The 18,059-nt window shown below is 37.1% G+C and overlaps 1 pseudogene; it reads left to right on the plus strand.

Moving 5' to 3' along the window:
• LOC144457707 (complement component 1 Q subcomponent-binding protein, mitochondrial-like) overlaps window positions 1-16,963 on the plus strand; it is a 38,434-nt pseudogene extending 21,471 nt beyond the window's left edge.
• The last annotated feature ends 1,096 nt before the right edge of the window (window positions 16,964-18,059 follow it).

Genomic DNA, 18,059 nt, shown 5'->3' on the forward strand with positions numbered 1-18,059 from the left:
AGCCAAAGACAAGGTTTATTAGAACATCCCTCATATTGGGCAAACTCTTAAGGAGTCTGAACATTAGTAAGCTATTGGCTAGATTATAAGAATCTAAGCACCTTAATGGAGACAAGATGGACCTTATATACAGAAAACCAGTGGAGGGATCCAGGAGTGGCCAAGTAGTCCATAAGGTACTATAATTACTAAGGGTAGGAAGTAGCCTGGGGCCATAGGGAGACAAGACATTGGAGGGGAGATTGGTTTAGCCACAATGAAAGGCCAGTTGATGGGATTATAGCCTCAGGGGAATATCAGAGATTTGGCCTCTTGGGAAAGTCCAGGGTTTTTCCTTTCTGGAGTCTAGATCCCACCTTCATTATTCCCCCCTCAAACAAATGGGACCCAAATTCTTTTGGAGCAAGGGGGGAAGGTCTCAGCTTCTGAAACTGCTTCTTGCTGGCAAGGGACATAGAGCTGTAACTGCCTGGAGGGGGTCCCAAAGAGGAGGTTGACTGGAATGGAGCACAGGCTGCATCCATTCACCTACAATTGGTCTGTAGTCTGGAAAACACAAATCTGACAGAAAAGACTGCAGGGCCCATATGTAAAACAGGGACTAGATTTAGGGCCCAATTTTGAGAGGATGAAACATCCTTAGCTCTGTTTGGATTCAGATGATTCAGTTTTCCAACCATGCAGTATCAAATCCACCTCATAGCCAGACTCAGAAATAGCCAGGTGAGTAACATTCCCTTTCAAAGAAATATAATGAGGAAACTGAGCCAGGAGGATCCCATCTTATATTGAGACTAAAATTGTCTTCTCAGCTTTTCCCAATGCTGACTTACCACCAGTATCACCTTCTCTGAGTAGCTTGTAACATTTCTCTCAGATGGTGGATTATTCATTATTGAACTCAACTGAAAATAAAATCCTAAAACTTCTACCTAAAACAAATTTTACTGATCACAGCTTAGGAAAAACTTTTCCAGGATTTACACCTCAAACTAAATTTGTCCTGATGTAAAAAGCCAATCACTAAAGATGTCTATACACTTGCAACTTTTCAGCAATCCATACGTAACCCAAACAAGCTTTTGGGCTAGTTTACACATTAAAACAATAACCAACAATAGCTAAATTATTTTAGCAGTAACCAAATTATGAAAACTTGCTTGACATAACTGATACAGAAAGTTCACCAATTTGAAACTTGAAACAAACCCATTACCAACAAGGTGACTTCAGTTTTGTTAAATGAACTTCTAAATTACTTTACACAGAGAATCAACATCTCATCACTAACAGTTAAAACTACAAATTTAAAAGGGGTGTTTACCCAAGTTTGGAGGCTAGCTTCATTACCTTGAGCAGGATATGCTGAACCTGGGTGATGCTTCCAGCTAAGGTTGCCCTAGAGCCCAAGGCCATTGCCAGTGGGGCCCATGCTGTAGCTGCTGCCCCTCCCCCCATCTTCTTTTCCCAGGTGGGGGAGGGCAAAATCAAAGGTGAGAGGTAAAGAGTGAAACTCTCTTCTCCTATTAGAGGGGTTAACAGACACCCTCTTGACCCAAAGAAAGGTAGTGAACAGGTGGTACATGTGCTTCAAAACTCCTTAATAATCAATCACAAAACCTCCAGAATGTGCCAAGATATTTTTAGCTGTTCTAACTTTTCCTATAACCTCCATGAAGAAGGATTCAGAGGTGAAGAGGGAAGGGAGTAAGTAAGCCTCAGGGAACCAAAAAGCAACTGCAATTTTCCCCAATTCCCTAGCACTGAGGGAATTAAGCATACACTTCCAGATAGGGAGCCGATCCTTGTCCTCTATGCTGCAAAAGGTGTACTCAGGTCCATGGCCTTGAACTGACCCAGTGGACTGAGAGCCTGAGAGCATCAGACCCAGTGCAAGACAGCCTCATAACTGTCTGCCAGAAAAGCATCTCCAAGCCTTGGTGCTTGGAGAGCAACCCCAACTGCATAGCAAGAAAGGAGGGGAGAGGAGAGGCTTACATACCTTCCAGTCTTGGCTGGAGAAGAACTTAGGGTTAGGTAGTTTCCCTGTACAGGCCACCAAAATGATGTAGTTCAGGGGTTCATGGGTGCTGGGACCCCAATATCACAACACACGAGTACTGTCAGAAAGAATTCAACCCAAGCCTTCTTTCAGCCAAAGACAAGGTTTATTAAACATCCGTCATATTGTGCAGACTCCTTAAGAGTCTGGCTAGATTATAAGAATATAAGCCCAAATATCTTTCCATGTAGGAATGTAAACAGTTCAAACTTAATAAGTACCTTATGATTTCTCTTTCCTATTTACCCCTTTATACTTCTCTTGAGTCTTGTGTTTGAAAGTCAAATTTTCTATTCACCTCTGGTCTTTTCATTAAGAATGCTTGAAAGTTCTCTATTTCACTGAATACTCATCTTTTCCCCTGAAAGATTATGCTCAGTTTTGCTGAATAGGTGATTTATGGTTCTAATCCTAGTTCCTTTGACTTCTAGAATATCATATTCCAAGTCTTCTGATCCCTTAATGTAGAAGCTGCTAAATCTTGGGTTATTCTGATTATGTTTCCACAATACTTGAATTGTTTCTTTCTGCTGCTTGCAATGTTTTTTCCTTGACCTGGGAACTCTGCAATTTGGCTATAACATTCCAAGGAGTTTTCCTTTGGGGATATCTTTCAGGAACTGATCAGTGGATTCTTTCCATTTCTATTTTACCCTCTGGTTCTAGAATATCAGGGCAGTTTTCCTTGATAATTTCTTGAAAAATGATGTCTAGGCTTTTCTTTTGATCATGGTTTTTGGGTAGTTCAATAATTTTAAAATTATCTCTTCCAGGCCAGTTGTTTTTCCAATGAGATATTTCACTTGTCTTCTATTTTTCATTCTTTTCTTTTTGTTTTATTGTTTCTTGATTTTTCACAGTCATTTGCTTACATTTGCTCCAATCTAATTTTTAAGGAATTATTTTCTTCAGTGAACTTTTTGACCTTCTTTTCCATTTGACCAGTTCTGTTTTTTAAGTCATTCTTCTCCTCATTATCTTTTTGGACCTCTTTTACCATTTGGTATAGTCTGTTTTTTTTAAGGTGTTATTTTCTTCAATTTTTTTTGTCTCTTTTACCAAGCTGTTTACTTGTTTTTCCATTATTTTCTTGCATTACTCTCATTTCTCTTCCCAATTTTCCTTTGCCTTACTTACTTGATTTTCAAAATCCTTTTTGCACTCTTCCATGGCCTGGGATTGATTTATATTTGTCTTGGAGGTTTGGATGTAGGAACTTTGACTTTGTTGTCTTCTGAATGTGTTTTGATCTTCCTTGTCACCATAGTAAATTTCATTGGTCAGAGATTTTTTTTTCCATTCCTTGCTCATTTTCCCAGACTATCAGTTCACTTTTAACTCTTTCTTAAATTAGAGCTCTGGGGGCAGCTAGGTGGCATAATGGATAGAGCACCAGCCCTGAAGTCAGGAGTACCTGAGTTCAAATCTGGCCTCAGACCAAACATTGACACTTACTAGCTGTGTGACCCTGGGCAGGTCACTTAACCCCAACTGCTTAAAAACAAAATGAAATGAAACAAAATTAAATAAAGTAGGGCTCTGTTTCCAGGGTGGAGGGTGCACTGTCCCAAGCTTCAGGAGTTTTATGTGCCTATTTTCAGAGATACTTCTAGGGACCTGCAAGTTTTTATTTCTTCTAAAGTGGTATGACCAAAGGAGAGGTGTTTACTACTTTTCTAGCTGTGCTTCTGTTCTGTGAGTGACTAGAAGCACTCTTTTTTTGCCCTGGACTTGTAAGGAGGGTCCCCCCTCCTTTACTACCACAAGCTCTGCTATGCTAGTGCTTCTCCTCCCCCTGGGACTGTTACCCAGCACGACAAACTGGATATGGTTATAGGCAAAACAACAGAATCCTGCCTTAATAATAGAAAAAACAGAACCCTGTAATCTCCTTCTGACCAGTTGTTTATCCATCCACCCCTTACCATCCGTGGGCTAAGAGCTCCAGAAGCAGCTGCTACGACTCCTGCTGCTGATTCAGTGGCTCCAAAAGTCTGCTTCTGGTTTGCTGAGGCCAGGTTGTGCTAGTGTGGCCTATGAGGGACTGCATTTCTCTTTCACCTTGCTGCCTATAATAGACCTTTTCTGATGACCTTCCAAGTTGTCTTGCTCTGGAAATTTGTTTCACTCCATATTTTTTGTGGGTTCTTCTGCTCTAGAATTTGTTTAGGGTCATTTTTAAAAGGTATTTGGAGGGCTTTGAGGAAGAGCTCAGACAATTCCCTGCCTTTACTCCACCATCTTGGCTCTACCTCACTAAACTTTAATGCCCTTCAAAACTCTCCAAGACTATAAGGTGCATAATGTGTTTACATACATGGAGAGAGTTTCTTCACTTGGAATTCCCAAAAAGAATGAAAAAACAGTTCCATATAAATCAGCTAGAGAGAAGGAAATGCATACACAGTTACATTCTTGTAAGGAAGTGAATTGGATGGGATTAGCATCATGAAGTTATGACTTGGTATTTCCTGTTAACTCTGTTTTGACAGGAAGTGTCAAAGATTGATGGGGGGTGAGGGAGGATGAGAAAGCAGGTGTAGTAACCTCTAAGATACTCTTATTTTTATATTTCATCTCTATCCCAAACCTGTACTAGAATGATTCTTCCCTCTGACTTGTCAGAATTTTCTTTCCAGACTCTCCTACTTACCCTGTGTAAAGAATGTGAAAGGATGCTTTTCACCTCAGTTAATGCTTTGTTACTTATTCTTAACTTCAGGGTCTAGACTCTCCATTCCAGTGCTTAGCTTTTGACTCTTAAAGGACTCTATGAAGTCACTAGACCTTCAGGAGTTGGGATGGGGAACAGCAGAGAAAGTGCTATAGAAGAAAAGGAATAGATTTGGATTCAAGAGATATAAGATTCAAAATATAGTTCTAAAACTACCTATATGACTGTTAAGTTACCACCTCTCACTCTTCTTCATTTGTAAAATCAAAGTGTTGAACAAGATGACTGCTAAGATTCCTTCTAGCTCAAGGCACTTGGTCTAAATTATAAATACTTTTTAATGTGTCTTGCATCTGGAAAGGAAAGGAAAATGTTGAGTTGTGGAGGACAGTCAGGTAACATAGCTTCAACCAGTACCACTAAGGAGGACGTAGGCACTTACCACATTGGGAGACTAGCTTCAGCCAGCACATGAAATGAAAAAGACATAGGCCTTTTACTTGTGGTATTTGAAACTAGCCTTCTTAATAGTATTTAGTTTAATTGTACAAATTGTACATTGTAAAAAATAATGTCATAGAAGAGAGAGAAGACACCCGTAGGATCTCCTCATCCTATAGTATCCTGTATTCATGATTCAGTTATTCCTGGTGTCTTTCATTGTAGTGGGCATCTATCTTCCATTGTGTCTCAATGGGCTTCTCCTTCCCATGCTAACTTTTTTACCTGAGAGTGTTACGTGTTAGGCTCTGGTACTAGAATACCTGGAATACAGAGAGAAAACTAAAGATATGTAGTGTAAACAAACCTGTCACAAGGTGAATGATAGATGCCTCCTTGAAAATGATTTCTTTGTCATTCCCTCCTCCCTAAAGCCTATTATTGTCGAGGTCAGGGGTCTCAAAAATCCTCATTGCCATGTCCTTCTCCTTAATTTCCATTGATATCATGGTTAATGATAATTTACCTAGAGCTCTTGACTTCTTGACTTCTTTCTGTTTCTTACCTATATACAGGATTTCTAATCTGCTGCCATTACTTAGTCTTGATCTTACACATACATTAATTTTGTTTTGCTAAGATGGTTGGCCTTACTCTAACCTTTGGTATGTAGACATGCTCCTAAAGTTGACAGATCTAGTACTGGACCAACACACACACAAAAATATTATATATACAATGTAAGAGCCTAGAGATCACCTACTCCAATTGCTTCATTTTGTACATGAATAATCTGGGAGGTTACATAGTAGGTTAATGCTTGAGTTGCATTCTTTATAACATACTCCTATACCTATCACTTATTTGTATTCCTAGTGAGACCCATCTTATAGATGGTAGATTAAGAGTTAGAAGAACCTGAGAGGTTTTCTAGCTACAAATGAGGAAACTGAGGTCCCATGTAGTAAATGGCAGAGCTACAGATTCCTTTTAGATCTTCTAACTCTTAAATTCTGTGCTATTTTCATTGCATCACACTGACTCTTGACCACATTCTATTTTCCTCTTCAAATCATTTTTGCCTATTGTTCTATGCTGACACCTCTCCTTTTCTCCCCTAATCTTAGACCCCACTATGCTTCAACTGTAGAGTGCATTTCCACCTAGTTTATATTAGAAATGGAAGACAAGTGAATGCTCAAAAGAGATTACCCTGGGTTGCTGATTTACTGGGAATGTTAGCTCTGAGCATGTGCCAGCTTGTGTTATTATGAATGCTTTTGAAACCAGTATCCTGATCCAAAACAGAAAGAAATGGAAAGGTGTTTTGAGCAGAGATTTGATTATGATTTGTGCCAGGCTCTTTAGGACTAATTCCCAGGAGTTAAAGAGCCCTTGTACCTCTTATGAAAAAGGTTCAGACGAAACAACAGTTGGTCTACTGATTTTTGGCATCTCTATTCCAACACCAGCTGTAATAGCTACATCATTAAAATGTGAAAAAGAGGAAAAATCCTCAACTTTCATTCTGCATTTTCCATCAACAAAATATAAATAGATACAGTTTTCACCTTTCTGTCCCCTGTAGTACAGGAAAGCCCAGGGCTAAAGAAAGTCCTAGTGATGTCATATAATGACCAAGCCAAAAAACAAAAAAATATAGTCAAGAAGGCTGAAGAATATGAAGAAGGTAGACTGAGCATATATTTTTGGGAAGATGCAATGTTCACAATCTCCAAAGTAGGCTGCATAATGGCATAAAACCATATCCCTATTTCAAACCCATTAGGGCTCTCTTCCTCCACTATTTAGGAATGAGTGTCTGCTAAGGACGATCTTTCCCTATCTCAAACCATCCTTCATAACTTTAAAGAAGAAACCTCAGAACTGAAATGTAGAAATACAGAAATAGAAGCTAGAGAAGGCAGCAGAAGTAGAAAGTCACGGGTGGCAACAGAGGTTATAATGGGGCACAAGAAGGAATTAGCAGGAAAATCAATAGAAGAAATGATAAGGAGATAACAATAGTCCATAGCTACTAATGGTCAAGCTAAAACACAGTACCTCAGTAGACTAGGAAAGCATTAATCTACATACAATGTGCCCTAGTAGTGCATATGTTCACAATGCATAATTTGGTATAATTTATCTTACAAAAATGGATCATATTATTTTATGCTTTGCTAAACAGGAGACACTGGACATAATTTAATCATTTGGTTCGATTTAATCATTACTATAGGATTATTTAGAAAGTCTGTTTTAAGTGTTGGAACAGAAAGGAACAAAAGGAAGAGCTAAAGATACAAAGAAAGACAAAAAATAGTCCCTGACCTCAAGGAGTTCACAGTTCAAAAGGTTCGGTAAGAAGAATATACCTTTATTCTTACATTCTACTTTTCAACAACTGTTGAAGCTTTCAGTGCCTAAAGGACTGTGTTGTCCAGGCACTCAAACCATTGGAAACACCACTTATTCTGATCACTCTGGAAAATTAACTGCTTGATGAATTTGGTGTTTTCATACACAAATTCAATGTATGTTGTTCACATTGATGTCAAAATGTTCCAGTACTGGTAGCTACCATTTTAAAAATATTCTACAGCCAGATGTGAATGGAATAGTTTTGTAGTTGAAACACTCTCCATTATTTTGTTGTGCTAATGGAATGTGGGGTTTCCCCTTCCAATTTTTCAATTCTGCTTTTTGACTTGAAATGGATATCTGCCCTTTTGTGAAATAGGTTACTCAATCTAATGGTATCCCAAAGAATTATGAAAGATTTTTTTTCATAATATAATGCATTTCTTGTAGAAAATGGGTATTATATCATATCAGAAAGTCAGTAGGCATTCTTCCAGGAGTCGAGGTGATATTACATTTCTACAGAAAATACACTTAGCTTACTTTGTGCGACATTGTATCAGAGTCAAATCTCATCAGGTTTACCATTTGTCCATCTGGATTTTGCCTCAGGAATTGAAAGCTGTTGAAGTATAAGAATCACTAGCAACACAGGAGTCACATACTAACTGTTAGAAAGCATTAAGATCACAAGATTTTTTACAGGGAGGTAGAATATACAATATTCCAAGTATTTTTTGTGTAATGACAGTACATATGTAATCCCTTTTAGGATGTTATCTATAAATCTTCCCAATTATATCATAAATCCTCTATTTTACTGCATCTTGGTGAGGATTTGGGTATGATATTTTCTTTTTTAATTGCCTTTTTTCATATATCAGGGGGAAAAGAAATATCCCTTGAGGGAACATAAATTATTAAGGAATATTATGATTTTTTTTTATTTGTGAATTCTATTACAAAAATTCTTTACTCTCTATTCATTCATTTCAATCCACAGTGTAGATTTTTGAAAGCTTAGGACTTCTACTGCTTACTTACTCTGACTTCTCATACTGAAGATAAGGAAAACTGTGCCTTAGTACCAAAATAAGGAGGATAGGTTATGAAACTGACTGAAACCAACATGGTCAATAGTTGTCAGAGTGATTCTTGAGATTGAAGTTAATTATAGCCCCAAACTGAAGAGATGTATGTTTCAACATTTTAATATACATTTATTTTTTAATGAAATAACTTCCCACTGCAAAAAAATGAAACTTTAACATCTTCTTCCAAAGCATGAGCTTACTATCTCTGTTGATGAGTAATGATCCCAGAAGTTGTTTTCATTACTGCATGATTGAAGGCTGAGCTCCCAAGCAAAATTTTTAAGTACTTTTAGTCATAGGCTATTATAACAATGCTGCCAAAGATGAATCAGACAACTAGAACCGAAAATTTTATTGGGGCTAATTTGCTCAAGGTTGTTTTATTCCTGAGGCTCTACCATAAACCATCTGAAAAATAAAATGAAACCAATTGACTCTTCAGTCTGGATTTATTTGCTTCTAGGGGAAGAGAGAACAATGTGTTCCATTAACCATGAAGGTGACTGAAGCAAGCTATGTGAAGCACTTAGAGTTTGATAAGACATCAAAGATGCCAAGGAAACAGTATAGCCTAGGCCATTGCCAGCCATCCTGACTTCTGTCTTGCCCCTGGACTTTGATGACTCTGGAAGAGAGAATGAGGCTGACAACTTTGCACAACTCTGCTCCACCTAAATCCAATTCAAGTGCAAGTCAAGACATCACTCTTGATATATCATTGGCTTTCTTAGAAAATGGAAGAGGAACAACAACAACATTTGCCCATACTCATTTAGATCAAGCCATAGAATTGGGAGCATATGAAAATAATTTAAAACTGGAAGGCACTTTTGAAATAATTTAATTGAAACCCCTTATTTTACAAATAGGAAATTTAAGGTCTAGAGTTGTTATATAGCCTACTTAGGTTCACACAGAAGAAAGCAGCACAGGTATATTTTGAATATAGCTTCTTTGACCTTCAGTCCTGCACTTCTTCTAAAAACCCCAAGTCCTCTTTTCACAAAATGATGACACCTGAGCCACACAGGGAGCATCCTATTTCTTAGTTCTGACTTAAAAACACATTGAGTACTTGCTATATTTTGGAACACAACATTCTAATCACATTGGAGGACAGACAGCTTAAAGGTAGAATGAGTATCTTCCAATATTTTAACAGTTAGCAAGTAGAATTGACATTAGACTTGTTCTGTTCTTTTCCATCTCTATTAATTACCCTGATCACTGCCATACATCAGCTCATCCCTAATGAAGACAGAGTAATTTTTTTCTTACTCAGTAGACACGGCCTACACATGTGTGACACAAAGGCTTGCCCACCTTTAATTTTCACAATAAAGATTGTAAAGCTAGAGAGATGGCCCAGACTTCTGAAGCAAATAATATTTTGGGAGATACAATCATTACCCAAAGGGAAATAAGCTTCTAGTTTTGACACAAGTGGTACCAGTGACTCATGGACTAAGGCAGCCCACCAAATTCTCCTAAGACTCCTAGACTGGACAAGCAAAGGTTATAAAACCTGCACTTGAAAGTCTCCATCGATCAGGGACTCATTGCTTCCCTAGGCAATCCACTACACCTTTGAGCCCCTCTCATTTGTTGGGAAGTTTTTATTCATATCAAAAGGAAATTGACTCCTCTTTACATATTACTTTTACTTCCCCCTTCTATAGCCAAAAAGGACAAACTAAGCTCTCTTCTACATTACAACTCTCCAAATACTTGAGTACATCAGTCATATTAGGTGGCACAAGAGATAGAGTGTTGGGCTTGAAATCAGGAAGACCTGAGTTCAAATCTAGCCTCAGACATCTACTAGCTTTGTGACCTTGGGCAAAGTCACTTAACTGCTGTCTGCCTCAGTTTCCTCATCTGTAAAATGAGGATAATAATATCACCCACCTCCCAGGTTGCTGTGAGAATAAGATGAGATCATATTTGTAAAGCCCTTTGTGCCCTGCCTGGCATATGGTAAGCACTATATAAATGTTAGCTACTATTAGCTATTATTACACTTCACATTTCTTTTCTAATCTAGGGTACAGATGATACAGTGATTTCTGACACATGCAATGAAACATAAACACCAGAAACCTCATATACTTTTTGACCATTTTCATAGTTATTTCATCTCACGAATTAATGATTTGCTTTTTTATAATTTTAAATATAGCTATACTATGCTTATTTTTATTCCAAAAATATATCCACTTTAGAGATTTTTTTTCCACTTTCCCCTACATTTCATTTCAAATCTCTCTGTATTATCAAATTTCATTCTAATATATTAAGTCATGGGCCAGAATATGGTATCTCATTTTTGATCATATATTATATCTATCTATTTCCATAGCCTCTTTATCTACCCAAATCCCAATATTTGGATGGAGAAAAAAATATTTTAAAGTACAATTTGGCCTTCATTGTCCTAAAATTTCTTATAAAGGCCTTTACAGTAGCCAAAAATGCTTCCTACCTTTTTCAAATAATATCATTTCCTACCCATGAATTAGCACTAGTAAGTAGCAGTCAGAGGGTTAGATAAGCCACAATGAGATCTCTGTTCCATTGTGTATATTGCATATGGAGAATTCAAGTGTATATATGACTACTTCTATCCTCTCAGAAGTTCATCATTGCCAAACATGAATTTTTTTTTCTTTTTCTTCTGGATTCAGTAATAGATTGTCTTGTTTCATCTTACTTCTGCTAGTTCCTAGAGAGTTTCCTTACTATTCGGTGAAGTGGGAGATACTGGGTTTTTTTTTCTTTTTATAACCAAGATTCATTCTCTGTGAAAAGGCTCTTATCCCTGTGGCATAGCTTCCAAATTTCCTCATCCTCCCTTTTTCTCATCCTTTCTGCATGTTTTCCTAAGCCTCCATTGAACATTTTACTTTGAGGTTTCTTTTCTGGAATATTTCTTCTTCTATTTTCTCTAGGAACTCCTTTCCCACTGTAATGAGTCAGAACAGAAGAAAAAATCCTGAAGTCTTTTCTCTTTATCCTTAAGCAAGGAGGTCAATTAAATATAACATATGTGAAGTTGCTTAATGCTTTGGGTAGGAAGATACACACCAAAAGTTACTTTCCACATCTTTTCAATATCGAGTGATTCGTTATTCTTTCTGAAAACAAATCCATCCCTCCAACTAATGGCAAACTACATATTCTCAAAACTTGTTAATAGAGCATCTGGGTTCCTTATTATATGGGGGCTCTCAATATGTTGTTTTTAAGTTGATCGACTTATCTCTCCACCAGCTCAGTTAAAAGTTTACCAGTTAATTCAGACATATATCCAGGCTCCTTAGGCAATTAACCATCATGTATTTATTAAGGACTTACCATGTGTCAGACACTGTGCACTGCAGTTACAAAGAATGAAAAAAACAACAACATAGTCATAAATTTCTTACATTCTAATGGGGAAATAAGTACATATAACATAAATATAAATATGTACGTATGCAAAGTAAATAAAAGATAGTTTGGGAAGCACTAACGTTTCGTAGTTCAAAAAAAGTTCACATAAAAGATGTTGCTTAAGCCGTGACTTAAAGCAAGAGATAGACTCTATCAGGAAAGATGAGGATACACTAAAGGCTTTTGGGACAGCTTCTACAATGGTATCAAAATGGGAGGAGTTTCATGTGTGAGGAGTAGAGGCAAGGCCAGTTTGGCTAAAGGAAAAGTGCAAGCTAGATTCTAACATCCAATCGATCCAGAAAGATAAATTGAGTCTAGGTTGTGTAGGGCTTTAAATGACAAACTGAAGAGTTTGCTATTCTAGAGGAAATAGGAAACTAATACAGCTGACTGGATAAGGGAATCAAATGTTCAAATATGGATCTGAGGAAAATTACTTTGACAGGAAGCTGTAGGATAGACTGGAGTGGTGACACCCTTGAAGCAAGGAGAAAGAACCATTTGAAATTGCAATAATATGCACCTGAATTAGTTATATTTTTGTCTACAGAGAGAAAGGGTTAGATAAAAGAAATATTGTAAAGGTAGAAATATCAAGATTAGGAAACTCATTGAATATATGGAGTGGGGGAAAGTGGAAAAGACCAGAATGAAGCCAAAATTTTGAGCCTGGAAGACTGGAAGATTGGTAGTGTCTTTCATTAAAACAGGGAAGTTTGAAAGATGATAAGGTTTCTTTTTCTTTGTATTTTGAAAGGGAGATAGTTAGTTCAGTTTTAGGGATGTTGAGTTTGAGATGTCTTGAGGACATCTAGTATTGAATAGCCAGTACACAATTGGTGCTGTGGGAGAGATTATACTTGAATATATACATTTGTGAGCCATTTACATAGAGAGAGATGATAGATAAATCCATGGGTTCTGATAAGTTTACCAAAATATAGAGTATATATTGGGAAAAGAAGAGTTTAAGGAGTGTGATAAGCCCTCAGCTCAAGTATAAAATATTACAAGCAACAAGAAAAAAAACAATTTAAATATGGAAGTGCCACAATTAGAATCACACAAGAGCTAGCAGTGGCAACACTACAAGACAGCAGGTCTTGGAACACTATATATCAAAGATCAAAAGAACTGGGGTTTCAGCAAAAAATAGCATAACCAGCAAAGCTAAGCATAATTCTGAATTAAAAAAATGGGTACTTAATGAATTGTCAGACTTTCAGTACTTTGTTAAAGAAAAATTGAACTTAATAGAAGATTTGACATACAAGAGCCAAGATACATGTAAGGTACATACCAAATAATAATTACAAGGGATTCAATAAGGGCACCCTGTTTACTTTTTATGTATGTGAGATATAAAATGTATGTGTAAGATTGTTATTAGTAATTGGATATTTCATAAGAAAGATTGGGGTAGAGCTGAGTATGATATAGCTTTAAAAAGTAAAACCATTTAGAAACATCTAAAAAGAGTATCTTATACCAATGAGGTGCCAGAGGAAGAGCCAATGCAGAGAAATTAGATGGGAGAGAACTGTTAGTTCTGGAAACCTACTTTCATCAGGAGTGGGTTTAAGAGGGAATAATACATATGTATTTAGAAAAGTATAGAAGTCTTCTAAATTTAGAAAGAAAAATGCTAAGGGGATAGGGAGGAGGGAGAGGATAAGGGAGGGATCTCTAGAGGGGTGAGTGAGGGAATAGGTCAAAGGAGGGGTTATAAAAGAGTGTTTAGATTTATGGGAAGGAGAGGATAAGAGAGGGATCTTTGGTGGGGGTGGCAGGTTAAGTAATAGGTGGGCAAGGTAGAGGATAGAGGTAAAGTAGAGAAGTTAGGAGAGATAAGAAAAGAGATACACACAAACATAAAAGCAAAGATAAGAAGTAGAATTTGTTAGGGAAAGTATATGTCTATATATGTATGTAGGTAGGTAGGTATATATGTATGTATGTGCACATATGTATATGTGTATCTATACATCTATATCTATACATAAATATATCCACACTTAATTGCAGCTTTCTGGGGGAGGGAGGAACAAAGCAAAGTAAAAAGTGCACAGCAGAGAACCGAGAAGCAAAGAAATTAACAAAGAAGCAAAGAAAATATGGACAACTCTCAATCACAATGAAGTATTTATTATATAGGCTTTCTTGAAACGAAAGTTTATTACTATATATAATGAATCTTCTCTTATGTTCTGCTGTGCACCTGACATGCTTTTCTTCCTCTTTTCTTATTTTGTATTTAGGTTTTGATATTTAAGTTTATAATATGTTTCTTTTTCTTTTCTTATTGTGTATTTGAGTTTCAGTAATAAAAAACAAAGTGATCCTTTCCCAACTCCTAAAAAAAAAAACTAATATGATGAGAATGATGAACTTCACCTCATCACACCAATCAGATTGGTCAAGATGACAAAATAGGAAAATGATAAAGTTGGAGAAGATGTGTGAAAATTGTAACACTAATGCATTGTTGGTGGAGTTGTAAAGTGATCCAATCATTTTGAAGAGCAATTTGGAACTATGCCCAAAGGGCTATCAAAATGTACATACTCTTTGACTCAGCAATAGAACTTCTAGGGCTGTATCCCAAAGAGATCATACAAATGGGAAAAGGATCCACATTCACAAAAATATTTATAGCAGCTCTTTTTTGTGGTGGCAAAGAATTGGAAATTGAGAGGATGCCCATCAGTTGGGGAATGGCTGAAAAAGTTGTGGTATATGAATGTAATGGAATACTATTGTGCTAAATGATGAGCCGGCAGACTTCAGAAAAGTCCTGGAAAGACTTGTATGGACTGATGTTGAGTGAAGTGAGCAGAACCAGGAGAACATTGCACACAGTAACAGTCACTTTGTGCAATGCCTAAAGTTGATAGACTTAGCCCTTCTCAGCAATGCAAGGATCTAAGACATCTCCAAAGGCCTCATGATGGAAAAATGCTATCCGCATCCCAAGAAAGAACTACAGAGTTTGAATGCAGATCAAAACATACTATTTGCTATTTTTTCCTTCTGTTTTGTTTCGTTTTGTTTTCTCTTTCTTGTGGTTCCTCCCATTGGTTCTAATTCTTCCTTATAACATCGCTAATGTGAAAATATGTTTAATAGGAATATATGTATAACCTATAACAGATTGCGTACCATCTTGAGGAAGGAGGTGGGGAGGGGCGGAGGGGGAGAAACATTTAAAACCCAAAACCTTATGTAAGTGATTGTTACATCTAAATAAATAAATAAACACAAACAAATAAATGAATGAAAAAATAAAAGAATGATGAACTTCAAAGAAGAGAGAAAAAACCTATAAACAGGTTGAAGATGAACTCAGAGAAACTAGTTTTGTGACAACCAAGAGAGGAGAGAGCATCGAAGAAGAGGAAGCCAAGAGGGGCAAATTCAACACATGATTAAAGAGTCTGGAAACTGAAAAAAGTTCATTAGATTTGGCAATTTAGATATCTAACTTTGAAAAAGAAAAATTTTAATTGAGTATTGAAGTTGGAAGACAGATCCCAAAAATATGAGAAATAAGGGGAAAGAAAGTACAGGTAGTTAGCATGGACAGGTTTTTTTTTTCCAAAGACTTTGGCACTTTGTCTGAGAGGGGGGAAATATAGGATGGTAGTTTGAGATGATTGTGTGACTAAATGTTTTTCGTTTTTGTTTTTGTTTTTGTGTAGAGGATACAGGTGGATTTGGAGGCAGTAGGGAAGGAAGCAGTAGATAGGGAGAGGTTGAAGATCTTAGGGAGGGAAGATGAGGGATGGTTCAATCTTCTGGAGAAGTCTGATGAGATGAAATTAAGTATACATATAGAGGTGTTAGCCTTGAGAAGGGCCACCTTTTTCTAAAAAAAAAATGGAAAAAGGAAAAAAATCTGGGATGATGTTAGGAGGTTTCAGTAGGTAACTTTAATCAGATGTGCAGCTTGATTCCAGAGTGGATGGAAGACTAGATTTGAAGTCAGGAATATGGGAATTCAAATATATCTTTAGATACTAATTGTGTGCCCTTGGCCTGGATCAGTTTCCTCATCTGTAAAATGGAGATAATAATAGCACCTACCTCTAAGAGCTTTTGTGAAGATAACATGTGATATTTTTAAAGTGCTTTGCAACCCCCTTCACATGCCTGGATCATGATCCTGTTGTGGCTGTATCATGGGGCCAGGTCCTGTTCTCCACTGCCTCATTATGCTTTCAGAGGCCTCTTCCTTGGAGACTTCATAAATGTACCTTTCCTATGGCCTAGGCTTGTGTACATGTTTTAAAGCAAGGGGGGAAAGGCTTCTGAGGAATTCCTGACAGATAAAATTAAAGATGAGAGGAAAATCTAGAAAGAAACCTCCCCAAGATGTTCTGGGATTGGGAACTGGGTGTGCAAAAGACAGAAGCCAAGTTAGTCCAGAGATTAGTTAGCAAGAAGATTATGGTCAGATTCAATCTTAACAGTAACCCACCAACATTTGACGATGAGCCACCAAAGGGATAGAAAGCAAAAGAGCAGCAAGGACCTGAACTTAAACCAATATTGAACTTCATGGCAGAGGCTGTGAAAGATGATACCAAAGAAGGCCCTTATGTTGGACTGCCACTATCCAGCTAAAAAGGCTCAACAGGAAGAAGAAGATAAGAGTGATATTTTCTGCATCCGTGAAATTATCTTAGTCCACCAGCAAGTTCGACTAGAAAGACACAAACTACATGCTGAACACGTTTCTCGAATTGGGATCACTTAATGGATTTCTTGACCAGCTGAGGGTTGTGAAATACATTTGTGGATGAACTGATTGAGCTCAGCATTGCCTTGGGATACCAGAAATATATCAACTTTCTGGAAGACCTGAGTTTGTTAAGTGTCAGTAGGAAGATCTGAGGCTTCTGAGACCCTACAGTTCCAGAACCTGTGAACCAACAAGTCCTTAGAATGGGGGGGGGGGTGAGGCGGGGAGAACAGTTATCCAGAAGATATTATGGAGAAAGTGGTGAAATACTTTCACACATGAATAGTGTTATCTAATCAACTTTTGTTGTTTCCCTATAAGTCCTTGTCCTGCTGGCATTTTTGTATAACAACATGAAATGATGAAAAATAAAATTGCTTGGACTCCTCCAAAATATAGCTCTTTGCAATCCTTATCTGTTGAGCAGCTTGGAAATAGGGAGATGCAGCCAGCTCCACAGCTGCTGCAGTGGTCAAGGGGAAGAAGGTGGTCATTGTGAATGCCTAGTAGCTGGAGGTGTCAGAGCTGGAGTGAATAAGGAGGAGGTAGCTATTATTGTCTAGAGCTGAACATAGTGCCTAGCTAATAAAGGCTTAATAAATGCTAGATAACTGACACAGACCTTACCTTATCAAGTATTTGAAAATATTTCATAATTCATGCTTTCATCATAAGCTTCTGTGATCCTATTGAGGGTTTGGGTTGGGATTATCATTAGAGTAAAGAAATCATAAAAAAGTAGAGTATTATGAAAGGCAAAAATTAATAAAATACTTTTCAAAAAGATATTCACTTTTCCCAGGTTAACATTATTTTGAGAGAGCATATGAATTATTTGTCTTAAAGACATTCTAGGGAAATTTTTTATAAAAATACTAATCTGCGTATCAGCATTTCATCCTAACTGTGAGTAGCTGTATGGATATACTAACTCACTTGATCCTCTATTGGTTAATGTCAAAGTGCCACACATGAAATAAAAATGCATTAATAAAATATTTCTAAAACACCTTATGCAGAGAAAAAAAAAGCAAGATATAAGATTAAATTGAAGACAAGCTGTTTCCTAGAATGGTATAACTTGTTTTCTCAGAAACTTGAAGCCTATTATTATTCATTCCTGCATTTGCTCAATTTTACAGGAGCATGTTTGTTTTCTTTTATATGTCAAGATTCATAAAACTGATTTTCAACAAAATAGGAACTTTTTGACTTGACTGGTCAAATGAGTTTGTTATGTAGACATAA

Source organism: Phascolarctos cinereus, unplaced genomic scaffold, assembly GCF_003287225.1.
Source record: "Phascolarctos cinereus isolate Bilbo 61053 unplaced genomic scaffold, phaCin_HiC Scaffold_5;HRSCAF=322, whole genome shotgun sequence".
In the NCBI taxonomy this organism is placed as follows: Eukaryota; Metazoa; Chordata; class Mammalia; order Diprotodontia; family Phascolarctidae; genus Phascolarctos; species Phascolarctos cinereus.